At 45.2% G+C, this 15,348-nt stretch overlaps 1 protein-coding gene across 5 annotated transcripts in view; it reads left to right on the top strand.

Annotated features, from left to right (window-relative positions):
- Positions 1-3,378: 3,378 nt before the first annotated feature.
- The window catches only part of LOC143986539 (NACHT, LRR and PYD domains-containing protein 3-like), a 535,368-nt gene continuing 523,398 nt past the window's right edge, over positions 3,379-15,348 (top strand). For 3 of the 5 annotated variants that reach the window (XM_077484912.1, XM_077484911.1, XM_077484913.1), the window contains exon 1: positions 3,380-3,433. The gene's annotated coding sequence lies outside the window, so the exon portion shown is untranslated. Of the gene's footprint in view, positions 3,434-15,348 lie in introns of all 5 variants that reach the window. The other 2 variants (XM_077484916.1, XM_077484915.1) reach the window with 2 other exon arrangements.

Here is a 15,348-nt window from a genome sequence, read left to right as displayed (position 1 = left end):
AGGATGGGCTCAGGGTGCAGAGCACTGTGCTCCAAGCCCACCCATTTGTTTGACAATAGCGAATATTCACTATTCTAACACTGATCCTCCTCCCAGCCAATCTGGAAGTGGGTCCTGAGGCCCGTCACCCAGTTGGCTGAAAGGGATCTTTTTGGATGCATAGGAGGAGGAGGAGGGAGAAGATGGTAAGTACGGGGCTAGATGACTGGCTGCAAGACTCCTGGGGGGAGGGTGACCCAACCGATTTTGAGCAGTGGGGGTAGTGGAGCCACCAGCTGAACCAGAGGGGGTGGTCGTTTGCCCCCCAAAAAAACACCAGCCCCCAGTGCACATCATAATCCCCCCTCCACCAAATTATTTTGACCATTGCACAATGCAAGGTCCATAAAGACGTGGATGAACAAGTTTTGAGTAGATGAACCTGACTGGCCTGCACAGAGTCCTAACTTCAACCCGATAGAACACCTTTGGGATGAATTAGAGTGGAGACTCTGAGCCAGGCCTTCTCCTCAAATCAATCAATCAATAGTCCATAGAAGTGTGAATAGTACATCAGTGTGTTCAGCCACGGTGACACACAAGCAAAACACCCCATAAGAAGTGAGGAAATAGATAGGATAGTGTCTCCACCTCTGCAGGCGCTGCCGCTTACCAGCTGTGAATGATCCCCTATTACGGGAGATCAGATGCGCCTGTGGCTTAATACCCGGCCTCGGGTCTCTGTGCCATGCACCAAATTTCTTAGCATCTTCACCAATGGATATCCTCATGTACATATGAGCTCAATGGGACCAAGTAAAACCTTGAATATCAATCATCCATAGGATACCCGCCAATACTCTGCACTATCTGCCAATACTCTGCAATACCCGCCAATACTCTGCCCGCCAATACTCTGCAATAACCCACCATTACTCTGCAATACCCTGCCAATACTCTGCCATAAATTGCCATACCCAGCCATACTCGGAGATACCCTGCAATACCCAGCCATACTCGGAGATACCCTGCAATACCCAGCCATACTCGGAGATACCCTGCAATACCCAGCCATACTCAGAGATACCCTGCAATACCCAGCCATACTCTGTAATACCCTGCAATACCCAGCCAGCCGTCATATGATGTCCTTGACTTTGTGCGGGGATATCTGAATGATGGGTGTGGCTACAGGCATCATTCAGATATCAGCTTTTTCAGCCGGCGATTCCCTACACCATAAGAACAATCATAGCGGCTGTTCCACTGCTTGATCATTCTTACAGGAGGTGAGAGGGGACGCCCCCCTCCAGCCGCCCTCCGGTGCTTCTACCGACTAGCCAATACGATCAAAGCCAGAATCTTTTTTTTTTTTTTGTTTTTCTTTTTTTTTGTTTCAGGCTTTCCAGCCTAGAGGTGAGATATGGGGTCTTATTGACCCCATATCTCACTGTAAAGAGGACCTGTCATGCTATATTCCTATTACAAGTGATGTTTACATTCCTTGTAATAGGAATAAAAGTGATAAAAAAAAAATATTTTTGGGGAAAATTTTTTTTCTAAATAAAATAAAGTAAAATGAACAATATAAAAATACATTTAAAGCGCCCCTGTCCCCATGTGCTCGCATGCAGAAGCAAACGCATATGTAAGTCCCGCCCACATATAAAAACGGTGTTCAAACTACACATGTGAGGTATTGCTGCGAACGTTGGAGTGAGAGCAATAATTCTGGCACTAGACCTCCTCTGTAACTCAAAACATGTAACCAGTAAAAAAAAAAATGTAAAGCGTCGCCTATGGGGATTTTTAAGTAGCGACATTTGACGCCATTCCACGAGCATGTGCAATTTTGAAGAGTGACATGTTAGGTATCGATTTACTCAGCGTAACTTCATCTTTCACATTATGCAAAAACATTGGGCTAATTTTACTGTTTTTTTTTTTTTACGCCCAAAAAAACGTTTGAAAAATTGATGCACAAATACTGTGCGAGATAAAAAGTTGCAACGACCACCATTGTATTCTCCAGGGTCTTTGCTAAAAAAGAATATATAATGTTTTGGGGTTCTATGAAATTTTCTAGCAAATAAATGATGATTTTTACATGTAGGAGAGAAATGTCAGAATTGTCCTGGGTGCTCCAGAACGCCTGATGGCGCTCCCTGCATGTTGGGCCTCTGTATGTGGCCACACTGTGTAAAAGTCTCACACATGTGGTATCGCCGTACTCGGGAGTAATAGCAGAATGTGTTTTGGGGTGTAATTTGTGGTATGCATATGCTGTGTGTGAGAAATAATCTGATATGACAATTTTGTGAAAAAAAAGGAAAAAAATCTTGATGTTGCAAAGAATTGTGGGAAAAAATTACAACTTCAAAAAACTCATCATGCCTCTTACTAAATACCTTGGAATGTCTTCTTTCCAAAAAGGGGTAATTTGGGGGGCATTTGTACTTTTCTGGCATGTTAGGGTCTCAAGAATTGAAATAGGCCGTCAGTCCTTCAGGTGTGATCAATTTTCAGATATTGGCACCATAGCTTGTGGACTCTATAACTTTCACAAAGACCAAATAATATCCACCAATTTGTACTTATTTTTACCAAAGATATGTAGTGGTAGAAATTTTGGCCAAAATTTATGAAGAAAAATTACTAGCCTGCTATATTTGATAACATAAACAAAATAAAATTCATTTTTTTACAGAATTTTCTGTATTTTTTCTTTTATAGCACAAAAAATAAAAAACCCAGCGGTGAATAAATACCACCAAAAGAAAGCTCTATTTGTGTAAAAAAAAAGGACAAAAATGTCATATAGGTCCAGTGTTGCATGACTGAGTAATTGTCATTCAAAATGTTAGAGCACCGAAAGCTGAAAATTGGTCTGGTTATTAAGGGTGTTTAAGTGCCCGGTGGTCAAGTGGTTAATGTTTATATGTGTATAAAGGCAGGTGTCCCAATACTTTTGGTAATATAGTGTTTCTCGGTGCTGCTGACTAATTGGAAATGATAATATTCCACCCTGACCGATTGACTCAGTTTGATCGAATCCTATCAAAATTGATCGGATGAGACATTAAGGCTATTCAATTGTTTGTGGATTTGATTGTTTTGATGGAATCACACAAAATGCAGCAAGCTGTACTTTTTATAAACGCACATAAAGACAACACAATGGTATGAATGAGGTTTATTGAAATACACAAACTTTTTTTTGTATATGGATTTGTACTGCATTAAAAAAAACAAAAAAACATTTGGTTGGATCTGATTGTTGTAAACAAGTCATGATAGGAGATGAGAGGGCGAGGTTATTCCTCCGCTTTGTACACATCCCTCTCGGAGAGCTCAGGAAACGCAGGATTTCCTGATATGGGGGATGGGAGAGTATATACAAGAGACTGTATAAGGAAGTGAAACATTGCGAGATCCGTCTGAGCGTGTCACAGAGGTAAGAATTTCTTGTATCTCCTACACCACAATACAAATATGTATTCCAGAAAGTTTATCAATCAGCAGATAAAGATACTCCAAACACCTGGTGTTGGCGCTCCAATCATCCCGGCACCATGGTTGTTATGGTGTCAGGATGATTGAAGCACATTATTTCCTTCTTTTTTTTAAACATTTAACCACTTGCCGACCAACGCATGTAAATTCACATCGGCAGAATGGCGCGGCTGGGCAAATGAGTGTACAGGTACATCCCTTTGAATTTGACGCTGTGTGGTCATGTGAGTGCCACGGGGATACCTGCGATCATCTCACGGAGCTGAAGAATGGGGAGATGCCAATGTAAACAAGCTTCCCCCCACTCTGCCTAGTGACCGTGTCACTGATCGCTGTTCCCTGTGATCGGGAGCTATGATCTGTGCAGTGTCGTTCATAGCCCATCCCCCCTAACAGTTAAAATCACTCCCCCAGACACACTTAACCCCTCCCTAGCCCCTAATGGTTAACCCCTTCACTGCCAGTGTAATTGTAACAGTAATCAATACAATTTTATAGCACCAATCAATGTATAAATGACAATGGTCCCAAAAATGTGTCAAAAGTGTCCGATGTGTCCGCCATAATGTCGCAGTCACAATAAATATCGCAGATTGCCGCCATTACTAGTAAAAAAAAAATATTAATAAAAATGCCATAAAACTATCCCCTATTTCAGGGTTTCACTGTCTTAGTAATTACCACAGCCCTTTTATCTGAGGGAAATCCTGAAAACATGACCTGTTGGGGCGCCTTGAGGACTGGAGTTGAGAAACACTGCCCTATTTTGTAGACGCTATAACTTTTGCGCAAACCAATCAATAATCGCTTATTGTGATTTTTTTTTGTTACCAAAAATATGTAGAAGAATACGTATCGGCCTAAACTGAGGTATATTTATGCCGCGTACACACGGGTGGACTGTCTGTCCAACTTAGTCCGCTGAAACACATTTCAGCGGACAGTCCGCTCATGTGTGGGCTTGAGCAGACTTTTTCAGCGGATAGTCTGGCGGACTAAGTCTTTCGGAATGTTGGAAAGACTGTCCGCTGGACTCGCATTTCGGCGGACAATCCGCCCGTGTGTGTGCCAGTCCGCCCTACTTTTGAAATGAGCGGACTTTCCCGCCCGGAGAAAAGTCTGCTCATTTCGAGCGGGTATTCAGGTAGGCGGGGCCCGCGACGGAGACGTCGCTGGCCCCGCCGCCTGGTATGAACTTAAAGGGGAGCCCCAACGCCGAAAAAAATTGGCGTGGGGGTTCCCCGAAAGTCCACAACAGACCCTTGTCCGAGCACGCTACCCGGCCGGCCAGGAAAGGGGAGCGAGCGAGCGCCCCCCCCTCCTGAGCCGTACCAGGCCGCGTGCCCTCAACATGGGGGGTGCCTTGGGGAAGGGGGGGCCCCCCACCCCAAAGCACCTTGTCCCCATGTTGATGAGGACAAGGGCTTCTTCCCGACAACCCTGGCCGTTGGTTGTCGGGGTCTGCGGGCGGGGGGCTTATCGGAATCCGGGAGCCCCCTTTAATAAGGGGGCCCCCGGATACCAGCCCCCCACCCTATGTGAATGAGTATGGGGTACAATGTACCCCTACCCATTCACCTGTAAAATAAAAGTACCAAAAAAAAACACAACACACGAGATAAAATATTTTATTGCACAGCTCCGGGGGTCTTCCGTCTTCGGGGGTCTTCTCGCCGGACTCCTCCACTATCTTCTTGTAGCTCTTTTGCTAGCGGAGGAGTCCGGCTTTCTTCCTCGCCGCCGGCCTCTTCTCCCGACTTTGGGGGTCTTGTCCCCCTCTTCGGTTCTTCTGCCTGGCCACCGCGCCTTCTTATAGCTCTTTTGCAGGCGGTGGCCCGGTCTTCTGTCACCGCCGTCGCCGCCGCCTTCCGTTCTTCTTCATCTTCTTTCTCTTCTTCTTCTCCAGGAGATGTTGCCTCGACGATCTCTCCGGCCACAATGCCAGGGCCGCGCTCCGCTGCCACTTATATAGGGACAATGGGGCGGTGTCACATGGCTTTGTCACATGGGTTGGTCACATGGGTTGATGTCACATGGGGACTATGACATCGTAAGGGGGCGGGGTCACCATGTGACCAACCCATGTGACATAAAGCCATGTGACACCACCCCATTGTCCCTATATAAGTGGCCGCCCAGCGCGGCCCTGGCATTGTGGCCGGAGAGATCGTCGAGGCAACATCTCCTGGAGAAGAAGAAGAGGAAGAAGAAGAAGAAGAACGGAAGGCGGCGGCGACGGCGACGACAGAAGACCGGGCCACCGCCTGCAAAAGAGCTATAAGAAGGCGCGGTGGCCCGGCAGAAGAACCGAAGAGGGGGATAAGACCCCCGAAGTCGGGAGAAGAGGCCGGCGGCGAGGAAGAAAGCCGGACTCCTCCGCTAGCAAAAGAGCTACAAGAAGATAGCGGAGGAGTCCGGCGAGAAGACCCCCGAAGACGGAAGACTCCCAGAGCTGTGCAATAAAATATTTTATCTCGTGTGTTGTGTTTTTTTTTGGTACTTTTATTTTACAGGTGAATGGGTAGGGGTACATTGTACCCCATACTCATTCACATAGGGTGGGGGGCCGGTATCCGGGGCCCCCCTATTAAAGGGGGCTCCCGGATTCCGATAAGCCCCCTGCCCGCAGACCCCGACAACCAACGGCCAGGGTTGTCAGGAAGAGGCCCTTGTCCTCATCAACATGGGGACAAGGTGCTTTGGGGTGGGGGGGCCGCGCGGCCCCCCCTTCCCCAAGGCACCCCCCATGTTGAGGGCACGCGGCCTGGTACGGCTCAGGAGGGGGGGGCGCTCGCTTGCCCCCCTTTCCTGGCCGGCCGGGTAGCGTGCTCGGACAAGGGTCTGTTGTGGACTTTTGGGGGACCCCCGCGCCGATTTTTTTCGGCATTGGGGTTCCCCTTTAAGTCCATTCCAGGCGGCGGGTCAGCGACGTCTCCTGAGCGGACTTTCCTCCGCGTGTGTGGGCGAGTCCGTTCATTTCAAAAGTAGGGCGGATAGTATGGCGAACTTAGTCTGCCGTATTAGTCCGCTCAAAAAGTGCCGTGTGTGGGCAAGTCCGTTCATTCGAAAGTAGGACGGACTGTCTGTCGGATTGTCTGACGGACTTAGTTGGCCAGACAGTCTGCCACGTGTGTACACGGCCTTATTATAACAAAAAGTAAAAAAATAATGTGTTTTTTTCAAAATTGTCGCTCTATTTTTGTTTATAGTGCAAAAAAAACGCAGAGGTGATCAAATACCACCAAAAGAAATCTCTATTTGTGGGGGAAAAAGGATGTCAGTTTTGTTTGGGAGCCACATCGCACGACCGCGCAATTGTCAGTTGAAGCGACACAGTGCCGAATCGCAAAAAGCGCTCTGGTAATTGGCCAGCAAAAAGGTCCGGGGCTGAAGTCGTTAAATATATTTAACTTCAACATTAGTACAGGTAGGTTCCCAGTCATGCACAGTAATCATGTGCGGATATTAATTGTATATCGGGGGGAACGTGGCTCAGAGAGTTTTGGCTTTGTTAACATTTATCTCAGATACAGAGGAAAAGCAGCAGAAGATCTATAAAAGTTCTAGGAGAAGCTCCGCTCTCAGGATAAAACAAGGTTTGCTGCCCTCTAATAGACCCCCATAAGGGGCTATGATAAATTGGAAAAAATGAAAGGGGGTACACGGCGCTACCCTAGAGAAGAGAGGGGGATCTCAATCCCTCAGCGTTGAGACCAGGGCTCAATTCCTGTGGGAACTCACGGGAACGGAGTTCCTGTACTTTTTCCACAACAGGAACTCAGTTCCCATTAGCAGCCGTGTCCTGCAAGACTTTGAAGTATGCGAGGTGTGTGGGAGGTGCTACACCAGCAGCCGCCGACACAGCTCGCAATAGTAAGTGCCGCACATCTGACCATTCAGGCATTGCCAGTAGGGGGCCCCATGACAGCTTCCTCTTCGATCTACCTGTCAATCACAGCTAGCTGATGGGTAGATCAGGTCCCTTCTGCTAAGAGATTGTATTTAGTCAGACCTCTCATGATGCGCTCATCCCCGCCGGCCCCTCCTGATTTTCTGTCTCCCCCCCCCCCCCAGTCTCCTGCATACTTGCTCTGTGTGTCCTGCTGAATCCCTCCTCTATCTTCAGTGCCATATGATGAGAGAATCCAGAGCAGGAGCACAGCTATTCTGCTCACAGGACATGCAGGGAGAGAGGTGAGCTGAGGGAGGAACATCAGTTTGGGGTGGTAAGCTGGGCACAATACCTGGCAAAGTTTAATGCCAGGAGGGAAGTTTATGTGGAAATATGTGAAGGGTTGGAATAGCAGCGAGTGTGTGTTGGAGCCCCTGCAGAGTTTGCAGCCCCCCCCAAGCTAACATACATCTCCTAAGCAGGAACACATCACTATCTCCCCAAGCATTCTGTCCAGATAATGTGCACTTCATTTATCACCTTTCCATTTAACCCTGTGTTATCCAAACTCTGTTCAATGAAAAGTGTAAACTCACCACATAAACACTCTATATACAAAATAACATCCCCAATAAAGATCAGAACATGATGGTCACATTTACATGGAAGCACAATGGAATGAATGCTGATTATTCAGAGAATTACAGCATTTATGTTTATTGTGAATTGTTTTTTTTTATGTACTAACAGTTAAGCTTCATACACAATACGAAGATTGGATGAAAAATACCACCTTTGAAGCGTTTGTGCATATGAGCGTATCATTTTTTATTTTTTTTGGTGGGGGGAGGGGATCTTGGGTGGGGGTTCCCACACTTTTTTTCCCAGGACTTGACCCCTGGTTGAGACCATAGTGCACTACCCAACAATCTAGTGCACTCGTATGTGATCATCTTATAAGTATATATACCACCAAACTCTGACATATATCAATGTGCAAATGGAACGCAATCCAGAAACCTCTCTTCACATATCAATACAGTTAATTATTACTTAATAACCGGCATGAAGAGCTAAACTCCACCTGTGAAAAAAAGGAGGACACCAAAAATATCAAAAAAACAAGTTGTGTAAATAAATGAAAAAGTGAGCAGTGAACGATGTAAACACAATGCTGGTATTCCGGTGTAAACAGACCTATAAATAATAGTCCATCAATAAACTGATATACATTTTACCATAAATCATCCCATAGAAATAATTTGCTATCTTGCTGTGAGTTCCAAAGTCACCAAGTGCTTGACAAATCAGGTGACTCTTGTGCCCCCCTTAACCACTTAAGGACCACCGCATGCCATTGTACGTCATCACAATGGCATGTACAGGCACAAGCACGTACATGTACGTGCTTGCCTTCCAGCGGGTGGGGGGTCCGATCGGACCCCCTCCCGCTGGATGCGGCATTCCGTTTCGCTGCAGGAGCGATCTGGGATGAGGGGATGGCCTTGGTTTCTGGCCATCGCCTCTCGATCGCTCCTGGCGAATGAGAAGCTTCCTCCCGCTGTGTATAGTAAACACAGGCAGGGAGGAAGTGATGTCATTCTCCTCGGGGCGATCTTATTGACCGGACTACGAGGAGAAGTGAAAGTAAGTGTGCACCAACACTACACTAACACATAGGCACACATAGGTACACAAACCCCCCGATCACCTCCCCCCGATTGCCCCCCCCCGATTCCCCCCCAGTTACAGTGTCACTGATTGCAGTGATCATTTATTTACTGATCACTGCATTCAGTGTCAGTTGTAAAAGTAAAAACTGTCAGGGCAGTTAGTGTTAGGTCCAGGGTAGCCCCCTACCACCCCCCAATAAAGGTTTAACCCCCTGATTGCCCCTAGAGTTAACCCTTTCACCCCCTTTTGCCAGTGTCACTAAGCGGTCATTTTTCTGATCGCTGCATTAGTGTCACTGGTGGGCCTAAGTAGCTAGTTATTTTTTTAGGTTCACCGACAGGTTTTTATAGCGCTAGGTACCCCGATATACTACCCAATAATGGTTTTAACCCCCTGATTGCCCCTAGTTAACCCTTTCACCCCCTTTTGCCAGTGTCACTAAGCGATCATTTTTCTGATCGCTGCATTAGTGTCGCTAGGTAGCTAGTTATTTTTTTGGGTTCACCGCCAGGTTTTTATATCGCTAGGTACCCCCATATACTACCCAATAACGGTTTTAACCCCATGATTGCCCCTAGTTAACCCTTTCACCAGCGATAACCGTATAAGTGTTACGGGTGACTTTGGTTAGTTTGCTTTTTATAGCATCAGGGCACCCACCATTTATTACCCAATAAAGGTTTAACCCCCTGATCACCCAGCAGGTGATATCAATTAGGTTTTAGGGTCAGGGTCTGCGTCGCCCCAGGCAGCGCTAGGTTAGTGCCAGTACTGCTAACACCCACGCGCAAAGCATACACCTCCCGTAGTGGTATAGAATCTGAACAGATCAATATCTTATCTGATCAGATCTATACTAGCGTCCCCAGCAGTTTAGGTTCCAAAAAAACGCATTGTTAGCGGGATCAGCCCAGATACCTGCTGGCACCTGTGTTTTGCCCCTCCGCCCAGCCCTCCCAAGTGCAGTATCGATCGATCACTGTCACTTACAAAACACTAAACACATAACCGCAGCGATCGCAGAGTCAGGCCTGATCCCTGCCATCGCTAACAGTTTTTTTTGTAGAGTTTTATATTTAAATCCGGATGGCAGTGCTTGGTTTTCGGGGTCCCGTACGTGGCTAGGCTCCCAAAAAGTCCCCCACATGTGGTATCCCCATACTCAGGAGAAGCAGCAGAATTTATTTTGGGGTGTAATTTGACTTATGCCCATAGCATGTGTGAGCAATATATCATTTAGTGACAACTTTGTGCAAAAAAAAATAAAAAAATTGTAATATTCCTGCAACTTGTGGCAAAATATAAAATATTTCATGGACTCAACATGCCTCTCAGTAAATAGCTTGGGGTGTCTACTTTCCAAAATGGGGTCATTTGGGGGGGTTTGTGCTATTTTGGCATTTGATGGCCTTCGAAACTGTGATAGGTAGTGAGGAGTCAAATCAAAAATTTGCACCCTTAGAAATCCTGAAGGCAGTGATTGGATTTCGGGGTGCCGTACGTGGCTAGACTCCCAAAAAGTCCCACATATGTTGTATCCCCGTACTCAGGAGAAGCAGCAGAATATATTTTGGGGTGCAATTCCACATATAACTATGGCATGTGTGAGCAATATATCATTTAGTGACAACTTTTTGTAAACTTTTTTTTTTTTTGTGTCATTATTCAATCGCTTGGGACAAGAAAAAATATTCAATGGACTCAACATGCCCCTCTGCAATTTCCTTGGGGTGTCTACTTTCCAAAATGGGGTCATTTGGGGGGGTTTGTACTGCCCTGCCATTTTAGCACCTCAAGAAATGAGATGGGCAGTTGTAAATTAAAAGCTGTGTAAATTCCAGAAAATGTATCTTAGTTTGTAGACGCTATAACTTTTGCGCAAACCAATAAATATACGCTTATTGACTTTTTTTTTTACTAAAGACATGTGGCTGAATTCATTTTGCCCTAAATGTATTACTAAAATTGAGTTTATTCGATTTTTTTCTTATAACAAAAAGTAGAAAATATCATTTTTTTCTCAAAATTTTCGGTCTTTTTCCATTTATATCGCAAAAAATAAAAATCGCAGAGGCAATCAAATACCATCAAAAGAAAGCTCTATTTGTGGGAAGAAAATGACGCAAATTTTGTTTAGGTACAACATTGCATGACCGCGCAATTCCAGTTAAATCGGTGCAGTGAGAAATTGTAAAAAGACCTCTGGTCCTTAGGCTGAAAATTGGTCCGGGGTTGAAGTGGTTAAAGAAGAAGTAAACCCTGATGGATGTTACTTCCTCTTTGTCTCCCTGCAAAGGTAAAGCATAATGGACTACTATGCATCGCATAGTAGCCCATTATGTGTCACTTACCTGACACAGGAGCCAGCGATGTCACCGCTGTCCCCTGTACTCCGGAGCGTCCATCTTCCTTTCGGATATCGCTGCTCTGGCCACTCAAAGCGCCGGAGCAGCGATGACGTCACTACCGCACATGTGCACGGGAGCCGCCACTAATGGCATATCGCCGTTAGCAGTGGCATGACGTAGACAGCTGTCACTGTCTTTAAGTAAATATTTCCTAAACCGTGTAGGTTTAGGAGATATTTCTTGGACCTACAGGTAAGGCTTAATCTAGGCTTACCTGTAGGTCAAAGTGATTTGTAAGGGTTTACAACCACTTTAAGCCCTTGTACACACGGTCAGAAAATCCGATGGAAAATGTCCGTTCGGACCGTGTTGTCGGATAATCTGACAGTGTGTGGGCTCCATCGGACTATTTCCATGAGCATTTCTGACCAACGAAGTTTGAGAGCTGGCAAAAAAATTTCCGACATGATCCGATGCACGTCAGTTCCAATCATCTGTAGCCTACAGACAAGGTGCCACGCATGCCCAGAATAAATTCTGAGACGGAAATGCTCGGCCTGGTAAAACTACTGTTCGTAATCAATATAGCACATTCGTCACACTGCAATGTTAAAAATTCTTTAATTCTATTTTTCTTTATAATGCTACAAGAATGAAGTTGTTTTGATGCTCATATTCACACACACTTCTCCCAAACATATTTCTTTATTCTTTTTCCTCATTTCATGAATACAATATTTTAATTCGTCACATCTCCCCAATCATTTTTTTGTTTTTTGTTTTAAATTTTGTGGTTGTTTTTTTTTTTAATCAAGATCTCCTTTTTTGACAGTTTGCTCATCTTCGGAATTTTTGTGTGTCAACTTACCATAACACCATTATTATCTTTTTATTTTTTGGTTTTATTTTTTAATCTAGAGGAGGTTGTTTGGTGTTGGTGCCCCTTATTATTAATTTGACTTTGTATTTATGTACCTGCCTACTCACAAAAAAACTGTCCTTTTTGAAGTAAAACACATAGGCAAGTATTTCTTCAACCAAAAAAAAACCCTTTATTTAGGTGTCAAACAAATAAACAGAAAGGCAACACTGGAGAAACTGGTCAATTTGGCAAATCCTTTGGCCCCCAGGGCAGACATGAAATATTTTGAAAATGCAAAATTGGTGGCCTGAGGAGTGCATACCTCAGGGAGAGCAGTCTGGTCCAGAAGTCCAAGAGATCAGGAAGAGCAGATGCCATCTATGTCCCCAGGCTGTGGTCCTACAAGAGCCTGCATCTTCTGTCAGACCAAACTGAACCCGGGCCATAATTCTCTGGTCTTCCTTAGGCACTTCCCTCCAGGCTTCCTTCCAGGCTGTGGCTCTGCTCTTGTAGTTGTGGCAGGAGGAGGAGGGCGATGGTCGACCTCCTGGCTGCCACTTGCCACAGCCTCCTCCCGGCTGCCACTTGTCACATGCCTCCTCCCGGCTGATTTCTTCCTGTGTATGAAAATGGGACATAGTTTTAGTTTTTTGGTCATCAATCATACAATTTTGTGCTCATGACTGTTGCAAATTGAATGTTACCAAATAGAACAGACTATCATTCTGAGGCCAGCATTTTTCCTTCTTGTCCCAATGATTTTTGTCTATTGATATGTAAACCACTTTGTTAAATCACAACTTACTGATCAACTTACTGATCAATAATAGCATCTAGTTAACATCATTAAATGTACGACAAGAAATATGTTCAACAATGCTTTACCTGTCTCAAGCTGGGCCCCTCCACATGTTGCTGCCTGGAAGGCCAAGGTTGGACATTGGAAGCCTCAGCTGGGGGTGAAGGAAGCCTTGAAGGAAGATGCTAGGGTGGTGGCCTGGGTTCCTCCTGGTCTGCCAGAAAATGCAGCCTCTCGTAGTGCAACATCCTGGGGACATAAATGGCATCTGGATCTCCTGATCTCAGGGAATCCTGGAACTTCTTGTGCTCCCTGAGATATGTACTCCTCAGGGCACCAATTTTGGACACAGGGTGAATAAAAGAAACCCCCGATATGGTCTGCGATAGCCATATTCAAGGCTGTATATACATTGAATATAAATTGGATGTATACTGTATGTGGGGGTTAAGTGTCATTGCTGTGAGGAATTAAGTTGTTTTGCATTTCTATTGTTCATTTAAGTCTGTCCTTGTGTGTATTGTAAAGTGCCAGACAGACTGGCTGCTAACCCTTTGTGAAAAGATGTGTATTGGGTGGGATCGTTTGAAGCCTAGCAGATGCCAGGGTGAGGTGTTGAGCCTTGGGATGTGTGGGTGGAGCTGGGCTCTTGTTCATGTTAAAGCATGTGCCTTGAATTGTGTATAAAGTTACAATGTTGGTCTTTAATAAATTCATTCCTACTACAGCAGAGACAGAGTGCATCTCGTCTTTTTGCCAGAGGGGTCGGCTCCTATAGGAAAGGGTCGTTTAGCTGTGGATATTGGTAGCGAGTGGATGTGTGTCCAGAAGAGGGAACATCGTAAACGGCGTTAACCCCCTTTACATTAGGGGAGCCGTTACAACATAGGTCATGTCTGCCATGGGGACCATGATCTTCACCAAATCAAGCAGTTTTTCCAGCGCTGCCTTCCTCTTTCTTAGGTCCTTATAAAAGGGGTTGTTCATCTGCCACAGGCAGGGCAGCTCCCTGAGCATATCAACAATTAGCTCCATAAAATGTGTTTCCTTGAAGGGATCCATCTTGTCTGCAAGACACAACACAAGACAAACCCTAATAATGTCAGGCTAAACTCTCCTAATCTTGTCCCAACATAGGCCTATATAGAAGCAGTATAGGTTAGTGATGTACCAAGTTAAAATTGTACCTTTGTGTGAACGATCGGCGTGTCAGCTCCTAACTCTGCTCACAGATCGTATGTACAACACACGCATGTTGCGTTTTATATACAGTGTGTATGTATGAAACTCTGCCTGCCCCTGATGTTCTTTCTAGACTATTCCCCACCCCTTCTCTCTTGGCGCAGTGGGGAGAGCACATGGCGGAGACACAGCAGGTGCACACTAATAATTCCACTAACGAGGAGGAGGGCAAGGAAAGCCCAGATCCTGAAACGTCCCGATCCTGGAGAAGAAGATTTAAGGCCTCAAATATGTCTTTTGGAGAGATGTTGGAGACGGTGGACATATTGAAGAGGAACGACTATGATGGGAAGTATGAACCTTACCCAAACCCAAATATCAGAAAGGCCAAGATCATGACTAAAGTTGAGAAGAGTCTGCAGAAGTATTTTGGGGTACGATGATCCAAGGATCAACTGAGAAAACGCTGGTCAGACCTGAAACTGAGGAAGCATGATCAGTACAGAAGGATCAAGCGAGTTCTTCAAAAAGTAAGTAGTTGTCGTGTGTTCATATTATTATTATTGCTTGCATACTGCTCCATGTGCTTTGATTTAATGTTGTACAGTTTAAAATGGCCACTTTCATGTTCATGGGTTCAATCGTTCGTAATAAACATCGTTCGTTAGCCCACTCTAAAAATAATGTGTTTTGCCAAGTTGCATTTGACTATATTTGTTCACACTGCAGGTAAGTATTCCAGCTTTAGAAAGTGTCAAAAATAATGTTTTCACATTTGAACTCTGCCAAAAAACACAATTGTACGACACTTCCAAGCAATGTTTCATATTCCTATTTCTGCCCTCAAATATCTGTGTGCTAAGTATTCCTTTTTTACATTCTCATAGGGGAGAGAAGACTCGGGATGTCTGAGGACACCAGGGACCCCACACCTCCCAAAGAAGGGGAAATACCAACACCAGAAGCAGGGAAGGAGAGATTGTCGAAATTTGCGAAATTGTCACCACAACAGGTGAGTGTCGGAGACCACAGCTTCAGGTAAGCTAATCAATGTATGTCTGCATATTTATAATACATGGTGTGTTTTTATTGGTTTATT

This window comes from Lithobates pipiens, unplaced genomic scaffold (assembly GCF_037356315.1).
Source record: "Lithobates pipiens isolate NorthernLeopardFrog02 unplaced genomic scaffold, aLitPip1_a1.2 Scaffold_167, whole genome shotgun sequence".
NCBI classification, from domain to species: Eukaryota; Metazoa; Chordata; class Amphibia; order Anura; family Ranidae; genus Lithobates; species Lithobates pipiens.
The sequence above is the reverse complement of the archived record's forward strand: the minus strand, read 5'-3'. Positions and strand labels throughout refer to the sequence as shown.